The sequence below is a fragment of the Camelus dromedarius genome, chromosome 13, assembly GCF_036321535.1.
Source record: "Camelus dromedarius isolate mCamDro1 chromosome 13, mCamDro1.pat, whole genome shotgun sequence".
NCBI lineage: Eukaryota > Metazoa > Chordata > Mammalia > Artiodactyla > Camelidae > Camelus > Camelus dromedarius.
In genome coordinates this window covers 31071079-31084615 of record NC_087448.1, presented here as the reverse complement: position 1 = coordinate 31084615, position 13537 = coordinate 31071079, and the positions used below count along the sequence as shown (strand labels likewise).

General features: G+C 36.9%; 1 protein-coding gene and 1 pseudogene across 2 annotated transcripts in view; both read right to left on the bottom strand.

Moving 5' to 3' along the window:
- The window catches only part of KLHL1 (kelch like family member 1), a 328782-nt gene that overhangs the window by 300216 nt on the left and 15029 nt on the right, over positions 1–13537 (bottom strand). The gene's annotated exons all lie outside the window — the stretch shown is intronic.
- LOC135322766 (luc7-like protein 3) lies at positions 2712–3664 on the bottom strand (annotated as a pseudogene).

The window sequence follows — 13537 nt, the reverse complement described above, 5'->3', positions numbered from 1 at the left end:
GTGTGATTCTGATGTGAACTCAGAATATTGAGCTCTTAATTTATTCCCTATACGTGTAATTTAATTTACTTCACTCTTTTAGAATGTGTCTAGAATGGTTCCATAGAAGATCTCCAGTGCAGAGTCAGGATGTAAATGGTGTGTTCTATAGTTCTTGATAGTCCATCATTCCATCTCCAGTTCAGTAGGTGAAAAACGGATTTGTGGACAGGTACCAAGACATATCTTCTTGTGGCAGCTAATGCCACTAATACAGCAGGCTGTTCATTAGTCAACAAGCAGCCTGATCTAAGTCTGGCAGAGTCTGAAAGGACACAGGTTGGCGTGGGTCTCAGCCTGCCTTTGTGTGTTGGCGAGTCTGAGTGCTGTCTGGCTGGACCAGGGAATGAATCTGAGGAGTGAGCCAACACAGCCTGGCTCTCATTTCAAACACCCGTCAACACTTGGCAAGGGCTCCGAGAGTGCAACCATTAAGTGACCACAGAATCATTTATACTTCCTAAAAGGAAATCCTAAATGCAGAGAGGTATGATAGTTGGAGGAAAGAGCTTTAAAATTAAATCATTTCTAATGTATTTTTGATACAATTCATTCTGAATTTTCCAGATAAACCTAGAGATTAATATTATTTCTTTACTCTGCAGTATCTACTTTTCTCACTAGAACATCTGCTCGTTATTAGTTTTATAAATATGCTGACAGACTGATATATTGGCCAGCCACAACTACATTAAAATTTAGGTTTTTTTCTGAAAAGTGTTTTTTTAATTGAAGCATAGTCAGTTAATAATATGTCAATTTCTGTTGTACAGCATAAATAAGTCATACATATATATACACATATTCATTTTCCTAATTCTTTTCCTTTACAGGTTACTACAAGATATTGAATATAGTTCCCTATGCTATACAGAAGAAATTTGTTTATCTATGTTATATATAGTAGTTAATATTTGCAAATCTCAAACTCTTAGTTTATCCCTTCCCACCTGCTTCCCCCGACCCCACCATAACCTTAAGTTTGCTTACTATGTCTGTGAGTCTCTCTGTTTTGTAGATAAGTTCATTAGTGTCTTCTTTTTTGTTTTGTTTTGTTTTAGATTCCACATATGAGTGATGTCATATGGTATTTTTCTTTCTCTTTCTGGCTTACTTCACTTAGAATGATGATCTCCAGGTCCATCTATGTTGCTGCAAATAGTATTATTTTATTATTTTTTATGGCTGAGTAGTATCCCTTTGAATAAATATAACACAGCTTCTTTATCTAGTCATCTGTCAACAGACATTTTGATTGTTTCCATGTCTTGCTTGTTGTATGTAGTGCTGATATGAGCATTGGAGTGCAAGTATCTTGTTGAATTAGAGTTCCTTCTGGATATATGCCTAGGAGTGGGACTGCTGGATCATATGGTAAGTCTATTTCTAGTTTTTCCAAATTGTTTCCCATAACAGCTGCACCAAATTACATTCCCACCAGCAGTGTAGGAGGGCTCCCTTTTCTCCACACCCTCTCCAGCACTTATTGTTTGTGGACTTTTGAATAATGGGCATTCTCACTGGTGTGAGGTGATACCTCATTGTAGCTTTCATTTGCATTTCTCTGTAACTGATATTGAGCATTTTTTCAAATGTGCTTATTGGCCATTTGTATGTCTTCACTGGAGAATTCTTGTTTAGGTCTTCTGCCCATTTTTGGATTGGGTTGTTTGATTTTTGTTATTTAATTGTATGAGCTGTTTATATATTCTAGAGATTAAGCCCTTGTCAGTCAGTTTCTTCATTTGCAAATATTTTCTCCCATTCCATAGGTTGTCTTTTTCTTTTGCTTATGGTTTCCTTAGCTGTGCTAAAGCCTATAAGTTTAATTAGGTCCCATCTGTTTATTTTCACTCTCATTTCTATTGTCTGGGTAGACTGCCCTGGGAGAACATTGCTAAGATTTATGTCAGAAAATGTTCTGCCTATGTTTTCTTCTAAGAAGTTTATAGTGTCTTATCTTATGTTTAAGCTTTTAAGCCATCTTGAGGATTTTTTTGTGTGTATGATATGAGGGAGAGTTCTAACTTCATTGATTTACATGATGCTATCCAGTTTCTCAACACCATTTATCGAAGAAGCTGTCTTTTCTCCATTGTATATTCTTGCCTTCTTTATGGAAAATTCATTAACTGTAAGTCTGTGGGTTTATTTCTGGGATCTCTAGTCTTTTCCATTGATCCATATGTCTGTTTTTGTGCTAATAACATGCTGTGTTGGTTTCTGTAGCTCTGTTGTATTGTCTGAAGTCTGGGAGGTTTATTCCTCCAGGTTCGTTCTTTTTCTTCAATATTGCTTTAGCAATTCTGGTTCTTTTGTGATGCCATATAAATTTTAGGATTATTTGTTCTAATTCTGTGAAAAATTTCCTGGGTAACTTGGTAAGGATTGCATTAAATTTGTAGATTACTTTGGGTAGTATGGTCATTTTAAACAAAATTAATCCTTCCAATTCAAGAGCATGAGATATCTTTCCATTTCTTTATGTCATCTTTACATCACTCTTCACTTTTAGCCATTTTCAGTGTTATTCTAAAGATCTTCAAACAACAGTCCTTTGTTTTATCATATTAGTTTCAATAGACTGAGTGTCACCTTCAGATTTAATGTCTCCACTGGTCCCATGGACCTCATTCTTAATATCATTTGTCTTTAACTCAGCGTACCCCAACTTCACATTTTTTTCTTCTTTTTTTAAAAATCAACAGATCTCTTCTTTCCTTTCTCCTTGGACTTTCTACCTTATTCTCTGTCCCAGCTTTTGTTGCTGTGCTTACATAACATTCTCTCTTGGCTTGTTGATCTCCTTTGAGCTTCATCACAAAATACTTCTGTTCTTCCTCATCTAACCTGTCATATGCTTCTTTCTCTAGCTGACTCACCTTCATTCTCCACTTCATGATCTTTTGTGATTCTGAGACCTGCTGCATCTTCATTCAGAAGTTCAGCTTGTGTGCATACTTCTTGAACAACATCTTTCTTCTTTTTATATCACAAGTCCTTTCTTTTCCTCTTTCTTCCTTTTTCACCCACTGTTTTCTCTTTCTCCTTTTGCTTTTGTATCTGCTCTTTCAGTCACTCATTATGACCAGACTCTTCCCTTCCTTTTCCTTCTTTCATTTAAAAAACAAACAAAAAAACAAAACAAAACAAGAAAACTTCTACAGTAGTTTTAATTTTTGCAGAGTCCATATGTTGTTTTCTCATAAAATGATCATCTGCCCAGACTGAGCATCTCCTACTATCAAAAAAGCTCCACCCATTTCACAAATTTCCATTTGTTTTAACTGAGCAGCAATGCTTTCAATCATCAAGTTTGTAGATGTAAGCAATTCTCTGTCCTCGCTTCCCTGGGATTCATTTATCTTCCTTTCATATCCAAATTATTCAGTCTGCTGCAGAAGTACCTCAAGTTTTTTGTTAAAACCTGAATTTTTAATTTTTAAAAAATTCTTCCCTTAAGGGCCTGCTACCTGAGGACTGCTTGTTTTAGGAGAAGACCAAACAAATATCGCCTTATCTAATTCTGTGTGACACTTCTACAAGGGAGCTATGTAAGTATCGCTCACAGCCAACTTTCATAAAGTGTGGATTCATACTGTTTTTGCAGCTTTTCATCATACTTTTTTTTTTTTCCACATGAACATGTAGATTACTTCTCTGGGACTCCTTATTTTCCCTAGGGAAGAACCTTTTCATCTTCTGTCTGGGTGAAAAAAAAAAAAAAACAACAAACCTAACTGTATCCTTCTTATGCCTTCATATCCCAAGCCTGTCCCAGGTTCTGCTGATCACCCAATCAATTCTGGTTAGTATCCCCTTCTGCAGGATTTTAGGGCACAAGTTTCACTCATTTGTTGAGTTTTCTTCTACTCCTCTATCCACTTGTTATCTTTCAAAAATTTGTTGACATCTGAAATGTTATCCCCTTTTCCATTGACAGCAATGTCAGGATGAGTAACACAATTCCATTGGTCAAAAACGACAAAGGAAACATTTACAAATGTTCTTGTGGTCTCATTACACATAGCTGTGCTTTTTTTTTCTGGGTCCAGAATTTTTTCTGGGTCCAGACTTCCCATTAACTCAAATAACAATTGCATGGCTGAAATCATGACACTTTCTTCCAGTGGTTGCTCTCATCACCTGAGAAAATGTTGGCGACACAACCACCAACCTCTTCAGCTAGCTCTCAGGTAGAAAAGCCTCTTCTACGGAGGAGTCAGTTAGGCAAAATGACTGCTGAGGGGCACCTTCCTGGCATGCTGTGCATGTGGGACACACCTGGGCCTGGGCCTACAGTTCTGTTTATTTGAATATAGTTTTATAACCTTTCCTTGGTTTTGCCCTATGCAGTTTTGAATAGATGCTTTTGTAAGTTGGATATACAGGACTAATACAATTTTATTTCCTATTCTTTCTATTGCTATAAATTGACTATTAAGTTGAAAAACTTACAGTTATATATTCTAGGCTTCCATCTAGTCTTTCATTATGTCCAAACATCCTTATGCCTAGAGTTTCAGGAATATTCAAAAAATCTATATACAATAGAAGATTGTGTAAAATACTGATTTTCTTTCATTAAACATAGTATTTCTTATTTTTCGCAAATGGTGGTTTAGAGTATAAATCACATATCATATAATTTACCTATTTAAAGTGTACAAAACAATGCTTTTCCTTATATACTCAGTTGTTGAAATATCACCACATTCAGGTTTTGAATATTTTTCATCACCCCCAAAAGAAACCCTATTCCCATTAGCAATCATTCCCTATTCCCCCCAACTCCCCCAGATCTAGGTAACCACTAATCTGCTTCTTATTTTTAGACCTATGGAAGCATTGATACGATTCCCTCTTTTAATTTTCTTTTTAATCTTGAAGGCTATTGCACCATAGGTCTTTTCACCCATTACTTCACGGAATACATTACTTCTCTTTTTCTTTGTTACTCACATTTCTTTGTTAACCTTGCTTTCCTCTCTCCAGTTACAGATGTATGGTTTACATGCCTGACACCTGTGTTCTGGCTCATGCTTCCAGGAAAGAATCAACACCGTCAATTCTCTTTAGTTTCCTTAGTTATTGCACTGACTTTCTCAAACTACAGAAGTTGCTACTCAGATATAGGGCTACATCATCTGACATCTATCTATAGTAAAGCAAAATGTTTCAAAAAATTGATCATTTGACATTAGTTATGTTAAAACAAATTAAAACAAACACACAAAAAAAATACTGATTTGATTTCCTCAATTTAATGAAGACTTGAACTGAATGACTTGAGTTCCTCTCCATCACACACTTCTATCTTCAAAGTACTTACTTATTTTTAAGGTATAGCTACCAAAAAACATGTGATGTTCAAATGGTGAATCCAATACACTCTGTAACTAAATCCTAAATAACTTTTTGTGCTTGACGTAACCTAAGGTGGACCCCAACATAAACACCCTAGTATAATCCCCTTCCCTTGAGTGTAGGTGGACTCTGTGACTTTCTTTTAACCAATAGAATAGATTGGATAAGACTATCTTGATTAAGTCACAGTATATGAGACCCCATTGCAGGAGACTATAGAGATATATTTTTGCTCCTGGCCTTGAAGAAGCCAATGAGTAGGAACTGCCTGTGAAGAAGGCATTATGGTGGGGAACCCTGGGTAGCTTTGAGAACCTGAAAGCAGCTTCCAGCCACAGCCAATGAGAAGCCAAGACCCTCAGCTAAGCAGTTCAAGAAAAAGAATTGTGACAACAACCTGAGTGAGTCTGGGAAGTCTTCCCCAGTCAAACTTCTGGATGAGAATGAATCCCAGCTGGCACTTTGATTTCAGGCTTATGAGACTCAGCAAAGGACACAGCTAAGCCATGCCTCTGCTCCTCACTCATGAAATGGAAAGAATAATCACTGGTTGTTTCAGGTCAATAATTTTGTGATAACTGGTTACAAAACAATCAGAAACTAGGACAACTTTCCAATCTTTTCCTCAGTCCAAATCTATTATTTTTCTGATCAACTATCACTTATTAATCCTATATATATGACTTTGTTCAGATTGTTTTCTCTATTGAGAGTCTTTGCTTACCTACTATACCCTTGCCTAAAACCTTACTTCCTATTTAAATGACATGCTAACCATCCTTATCTTTATTTACACATAATAGTCAAAACTAAAAGCATATATTTCATAAAATCACTAATAATTTTTGCTTATATTTTGTGCCATCCAGCCTATATAATTTTAGTTTTAATTAATGGGAAAGAGAATTAGTAATTAAGACAATGACTTGTGGAATGTGCAGCATCCAATGGCTTATAAGTACAAAACTTTACAATCACAACTTAAACCTCTTTCATGCGCTGAATTATCCCTTTCCTAGCTCTACCACAATGTTATAGCGTACCAATAATATAGAAAAGTTGTTCATATTTTTCATTGTTGGACTATGCTAATCTAATATGGTAGCAACTAGCCACATGTGATTGTTTACATTAATGTTTAGAATAGTTAAAATTAAATACATTTTAAAATTCATTATTTCAGTTAGACTAGCCACGTTTTAAGTGCTCAGCTGTCATGTATAGATAGTGTCTATAATATCGGACAGTGTAGCCTTAGATTACTTTCATCATCACAGAAGTTCTATACTGCAGAATAATACCTGAGACTTTATATCAAAATATATTAATACATTTAAGTCTAATGTTGAAATAAGGAAATATACTTTTATTTTTCAGTGCCATTGGATACAAATAGGAAAATCCCCTTCTGTGACAACATTTATAAATATTTCTCCTTATAGGAAATTTTTAAGAAAGGTAAATGTGCCCCCTTTCCACAAGAAAGCTACATAGTGGAATAAAATGAAAAGAAACAATATGACACTTATTTTAAAGAATTCTATCATTATCTAGAATTGAATACCTTAGATGAGTTGAAAGTAAGACTGAGACTATAGAAAGACAGAGACAGACAGAGAGCAGGCAGGGAGAGAGAGATGAAGGAAGGGAGAGAGGTAGGGAGTAACAGAGGACACTTCAGATCCCAGAATTGTGATAGAGAAAACAAACTGTGTCTGTCATACTCAGAGAGGCTCAACCCCGGGAGTTAACACATACTTGGTCGTCATCCCTCCAAAGACCAAATGAAGTGAGCTGGTCCTGAAGGTCTAAGTCAACTAGATCATCAAAGGCTCTTACCTTCAGATAGATAAGGGGATGAAGGAGGGGTAAAATCTAGGTGTTCCTAAGCCCTAGAGTTACAGCCCCCGAAAACGGAGCAACTGTATTCTATTTTTCCAATTTTTCCTCCTGAAATATCCACCTCACTGTATGAAAAATAAATCTCTTGACACAGAAAGTGTATGTGGGAAGGTGTTACTTAAATTGGTAGATTTAAATTTCTTTTTTAATTTCCAAATTGAAGTTTGTACTTGACATTAGTCTGATTTTTACAAAGCATTTGGTTTCTTGTGGTATTTTGAAACAATTATATCATTTGCAAAGAGCTTTGCCACAGATGCATTGATCATCCTTGGGAGGCCCAAGGGTAGAGTCTGAAGGCTAAGTTATAAAAGCTAAGTGACAGAATTCTAGTTCATACTGTAAACTGGCATATACGTTTTATCAAGATCATATATATATAAAGTTATTTAATATGCCTGAATAATTAACTAAATAAACAGAATTTCTCTTGTGACATTACTTGAGAATAACATTCATATCTGATTATGGAATTATATATTTTCGTAAAACATGGTAAAAGGCTATGTTTAATTTTACCAACCATGAGAACTAATTTTGTGTTAAATTACCAGTGGTTCTTTTTCATATGATAAAATTGTATTTTTTAAGCAAGATATTATGTGGAAATGAGCCCTCTTATAGGAGAAGAGAGGTCATCATGAAACATCTAGAAACTTCTCAAAGATTTATGTAAAAGAAATATAATACAATCCTCTAAAAAATTTTTTTGACATAAGAATGCATTAACTCAGTTATTGCTGACTGGATTGAATTTGGGAAAATGGGGCTGCCTGGAAAAAAAGGCAAAAGTTCACCTGGTAAAATTATTAGACTTATGTGGACTGAAATAGAAAATTCTCGTTCTTTCATGTCAGAAAGCTTTGAGGGAGATTGTGTTTAGAAAGGTTTAGAATTAAGTTGTGAGACATCACACTGCGATCCTCTGTCTAGAGCAGAAGGAGCCATTTTACTCTGAATGTACTTTGACTTCTTCAGGGGAAAAAAAACCCAAAAACCTAGAAAATTGCCATTTTAACGTGGCAACGTGCATGGCTTCTGTGGCTAGTCACGTGAATTTAGAGTGTCTTTTTCATCCCTGTCTCACCTTCCTCTGCCTTCTCCATTGCAAGCCCATAACTGTCAGTCTTTTTTCCGTCTGCCTGTCTGGAATTTCCCACGTACTGCTCCAAATAAACAAAGTAAGGAATTATATCTGTCTTTCAACTCACTTAAATGCTGAGCTAGCCAAGAGAATTAATGACAAGAGATATAGGAAAGGGGTGAGTTGAATAAATCTCAATGGACATAATTTCTACCCAACCCCCACTGCTACTAAAAACAGTCTGTTCCTGTGCCTAGGCCCAGACACCGTGCTTGCCAAGCTTCTGTTTCACTGACTCTGGTACAGCTTTGATATACGCAGCTCAAAAAGTGATTAAAAACCTAATTACTGTTCCAAGTAAGTATTGCTCAGTCATTGATCTACTCAACATAATCGATGGGATCTGTTACAGGATCTGAGTGAGATTTGGGAAGGTCCTTGGACTTTGGATGCTTTTTGAGAAAACTTATTGAAGTAATTTTAAAGTGAAAAATTTTACAGTGATTGGTAGATTTCTCAAGAGGAAAGTTAAAGACACATAAAAGCTTCATTCTCAAGCTTATCAAGAACTAATGACACAACAGTGGGACTCAATACAAAATGAAAGTGCAGGTCCCCTCATTCAACATTATTAGGAGTTTTAACCTTAAACCAAATGTGGGATCCTTCTAAACACAGGGCCTTGTGAGACTGGGCAGATTGCATGCCATGAAGTTGCCTCTACCAGGACTGTTTTAAATGGTTAGTTTTCTTAATGCTGTATACAATGAAACTCTGATTCTGATGCCATGCATGCTATAGGAGTAGTGGGGAGAGCTTTCTGTAATCCCCAAGTAGGAACTTTAAAGTCATTCTCAGTGAGGCGGTTCAGTTCTAGGGTAATTAACATGCATTATAGGAATTTAAGAACTTTCCACCAGTGTCCTTAGGAGACAATTCAAAATGACTTTTTTGAAACAATTCCATTTTAGAAATCAGTAAGGGTTTCTACTTCAAAAGTAGAAAAAAAAAAAAAAAAAAAAAAAAAGGATTTCTTCTTCCAAATAGAAGAGTCCTGAAAAGATTTGCTGTGAGAATAGACTTAAAAACAAAACCAAAACAACAACAGAAGCAAAACCTCGAATCAGAGGGAAACGTTTCTTGCTCTGTGTACTATAACTTGACCTCACATGCCCAGTAAGAGAGAGGTGTGCTTAGCAGAGTAGATTTATCAGTATAGAGTCTCTTCTCAAGGAAGCAGAATAAAAAGGAGAATCTGTTGCCGCATTAGCTAATCTGAATGAGGACAAAACTTAATTCAAATTATTAAAGCAACAATTAGCTAAATGAGACTACTCTCGTAATTACCAGCTTCAGGGCAAGATGACATTTTGAAAGACACAGAGTTAGACTTGCAAACATGTTGCTTCTCTGAAAGACAAAGACTGAAGGGTTGTCCTGGTATTGCATTTCAGAAACTCAGAGAAACGTTCAGAGAATCAGTTTAAAGAGGGCCTACTGTGTTGTTTGTTGTTTGCTTTGTTTTTCTTTTCCTTTCCTTCCCCTTCTGTCTCTTTCTTTCCTTTTCTCTCTCCTCTTTTTTTTTTTTTTTAATTATAGCCAGTGAATCATTGTGGAGAATATTGTCAGAGTATTATGTGATATTGGTAGCAGGTTATATGCTTTACTACTCAAGTTCTATTCTAAAATTCTCTTACAAATTACACATAACAATATTAAAGCTTAGATAAAGCTCTAATGGGAAAAAAGTGACAGGCTGTGTAAGTGTTTCCTATCCTGTTCACTAACTGTAATATTATAAACACCACTACCAACATTGTTGGCTCAACTGTTAATGGCGTAATGGCTTAAAGTGCCTAAATGCTTTCAGGTGCTCCACCATGATTTCCTTAATAAATAGGCATGTTGAGTGGGTAAGACAGACTTGGAAACCTCCTGTAATTCAGGAAGACACAAACTTAAGAGTTGCTGGCTGATTTTTTCTTCTTATAATCTAGACAATAATTTGGCTTGCATGATTTGAATGTGGTCTTTCTAAAGTAGAAAATTTCATTTGAAATATAGACAGTACTCTTTAACCTATACTTACATAAAATATTAAGTAGTTGCAATTATTGTAGTTTATGAGGTAGACATTCTTAATTCTCTTTTCATTAATTGGAGAAAAAAAATTAAACAAATTTTGAAAAAACTTGAAAAGTTGGGGAGAGTGAGGTTATCAAGATGATGACATAGGTTGTTCCCAACTTTAGTTCCCATCACAAAGACCAACTATCAACTATCCATAGACAAGACACCACTGAGAAAACTCCCAGAACCTGGGGGTGAGCCTGGAGCTCCTCCGGAGCCACCAGGACAGAGAAGGACATCATTAGGAGGGTGGGAGGAGCTATTTCCCTTTTACAGCATCACCTCTCCCCAGTCTGGGGCATCAGCTCACCAAGAGGGCTCCCCTGGAATATGGTTTCTCCCAATGGGAAAAGGAAGGCCAAGCGGGCTATCTAGATCTCACTTCCCAAAGACCACAAGGGGGAAATCTGCAGGTTCAACCAGTAGGGATCAGATAAACCGAGAAGGGGTGTGGCTTAAAGCAACCAGAGCTCAGATTTTGGCCTAGTAAGTTCCTGCTCATAGTAGCACCCAATCAAGGACCCAGCCAATGGCTCTGACGATCTGCAGAGCTGAGCTAGTGGCCTCATCTGGCCAGGGAGCTCAGTTGGCAGTTCTACCTGATTTGAATCCTGAGCCAACTGCCTGATTTGAGTCCCGAGCCAACAGGCTGTATTGGCATTGAAGCCATTCTACAGCCTTATTAGAAAGGAAAGCAAGTCAGAGAATCCAAACAGACTTAGAGCCACTGTACAGACCTGCTTGGGCTTGGAACCAAGCCAGCTGCCCTGCCTAACTGCTGGGTATAGCCTCTAGCCTTGCATCATCAGGGATTCTGAACAGTGACCCTGGGCAGCTTGGGAGCTCAGCCTACAGAACACCTATCCTACAGCCCCACCCAGCAGCACAGCCCAGCCTATGACCCTGCTCAGTTGTTAAACACAGACTGTGATTTTGCCCAAGCAGGGAGCCCAGCTAGTGACCCCACTAAATCATGGAAGATAGACTGTGGCCCCCTCCAACCAGGAGCCCAGACAGTGACCCTGCCCCACCATGGAGCACAGTCTGCAATCCTACCTAACTGCACCCAATTTCTGGAGGCCCTGCCCTACTAGAGATCCCGGACAGTGACCTCACATAACAGAGGAGCATAGCCAATGGTGTAGCCAATTGTGAAGCCCAGCCTGTGGACCTGCTCAATTGTAAGGCATTACTAGTGGCACCATCTTGCTATAGAGAACAGCCTGAGGACCCATCCGACCAGAAGCAGTTGTGGAGCCCAGACTGCAGACTTGTGCAATCACAGAGTCTAATTAGTAGAACACAGCCTGCAAACTCACCCACCCAGTGCTGATGACAGAGCCCAGCTAGTGGTTCCCTGTAACCACAGAGCACAGTCAACAGCCCCAGCAGACCGGGGAGCCCAACCAGCTGCTCCCCTCGAATGCAGAGCCAATCCAGTTGTGGAGCTCAGCTGCTGACCCCCACCCTCCAACCTCAGAGCATTGGCAATGGCCTCGCCTAACTGGGGACCTTGACAGTAAGCCCTTCCTGCCCGCAGGCAATACCAGCTGACTGGTCCAGTGCCCCAAGGTGAGTGAACCAGTGAAGGTCTTTCCCTGCCAAAGGGAATATGCATCATGAAGGGGAGACCAAACTTATTCAAATGCCAATACGAGGATACGAGGATCACAAAGAATCAGACAAACACGACACCACCAAAGGAAGCTAATAACGTTTCAATAACTGGCCCTGAAGAAATGAAGATTTACAAACTGTCTGACAAGAATTCAGAATAATTCTATCAAAAGGGATTTGTTAAACTACAAGAACACATAGATAAATGACTAAATTAAAATAGTATAGCAGTGCATGAATAAAAAGAAATTTAACAAAGATAGAAACCATCAAAAAAACCAAAGAACAAGTCTCAAATTAATTTTATAAAGCCAGCATTACCATGATAGCACGTGCAGTGAAAAATTGAATGTAATAAGTAATTAAAAGTTATTTTATGATGAATTGTTAGTATCTTAGGATATTTGATGTCCTTATTTATTGGCTATATCATATAGTTTTAACTACTTGCTCATCTCTCCCCATATTTTTTTTTCCAGGGCCCATGTAGCTTCAATGTGAATAATTAACCAGTAGATGGCAATATTGCTCTTTTGTGAAGACTTCCTAATTGGTACTAAATTTTGACACCAATTATATGCATTTTTCTTAAAGAAAATAATTAATAAATTAAACTTTTTACAACTTTTTCTTATTATTTAAAAGTAACTCATTGTACACTTTTTACACACACCTCACACACATTTTTACAAATTGCTTTATGCACTGAGCACTAGTTATCCAAGCCATTCTACATTTGTTCATTCTTTTTCAATCTCTATGTATTTTTCATGATGGATTTTGATATATATTTGTATGATATATCTTCTATGATATAAAATAATTTCTTATCATTCATCCATTGATAAACATGCATGGAACATGGATGTTCCTTAATTATTAGTGTTTTTATTTCTGAAGGGTAAGTTATCAAAATTTGTATTCCTGAAAAAAAAGCTTTTATATTTTTTCATACCAATAAATATTGTCCCATTGCTCCTCCCACAAAAATTTACAGTAAGTTACATCCTCATTAGCAATAAAATATTCTGATTATTTCTAACCTGAATATAATAACTACATAAATTTAAGCCTTTTACCTGATTAGTAGTGACTAGACTATTATGATACAATTTCTATTTCAGGTATATTTGTTAATCAAGAGAGATTAACCTTTTTCATTGTAAAGTTTCCATAATTATAATTTAAGGAATTGTACATTTGTAATTTCAAGTACAGCATCCTTCCTTCCCTCTAAATTTTTAGCTGCCAAAGTTTCTCTGAAGAAAGCAAAGTCCAAAATAATTGCCAATTTACTTTCATATACTCAGTGAAATGTATCTGCACTTTCAAATAAAATATAATATTAAAAAAGAAAAGTTATATTTAACACAAGAATATAACTGTAGACAATAAGAA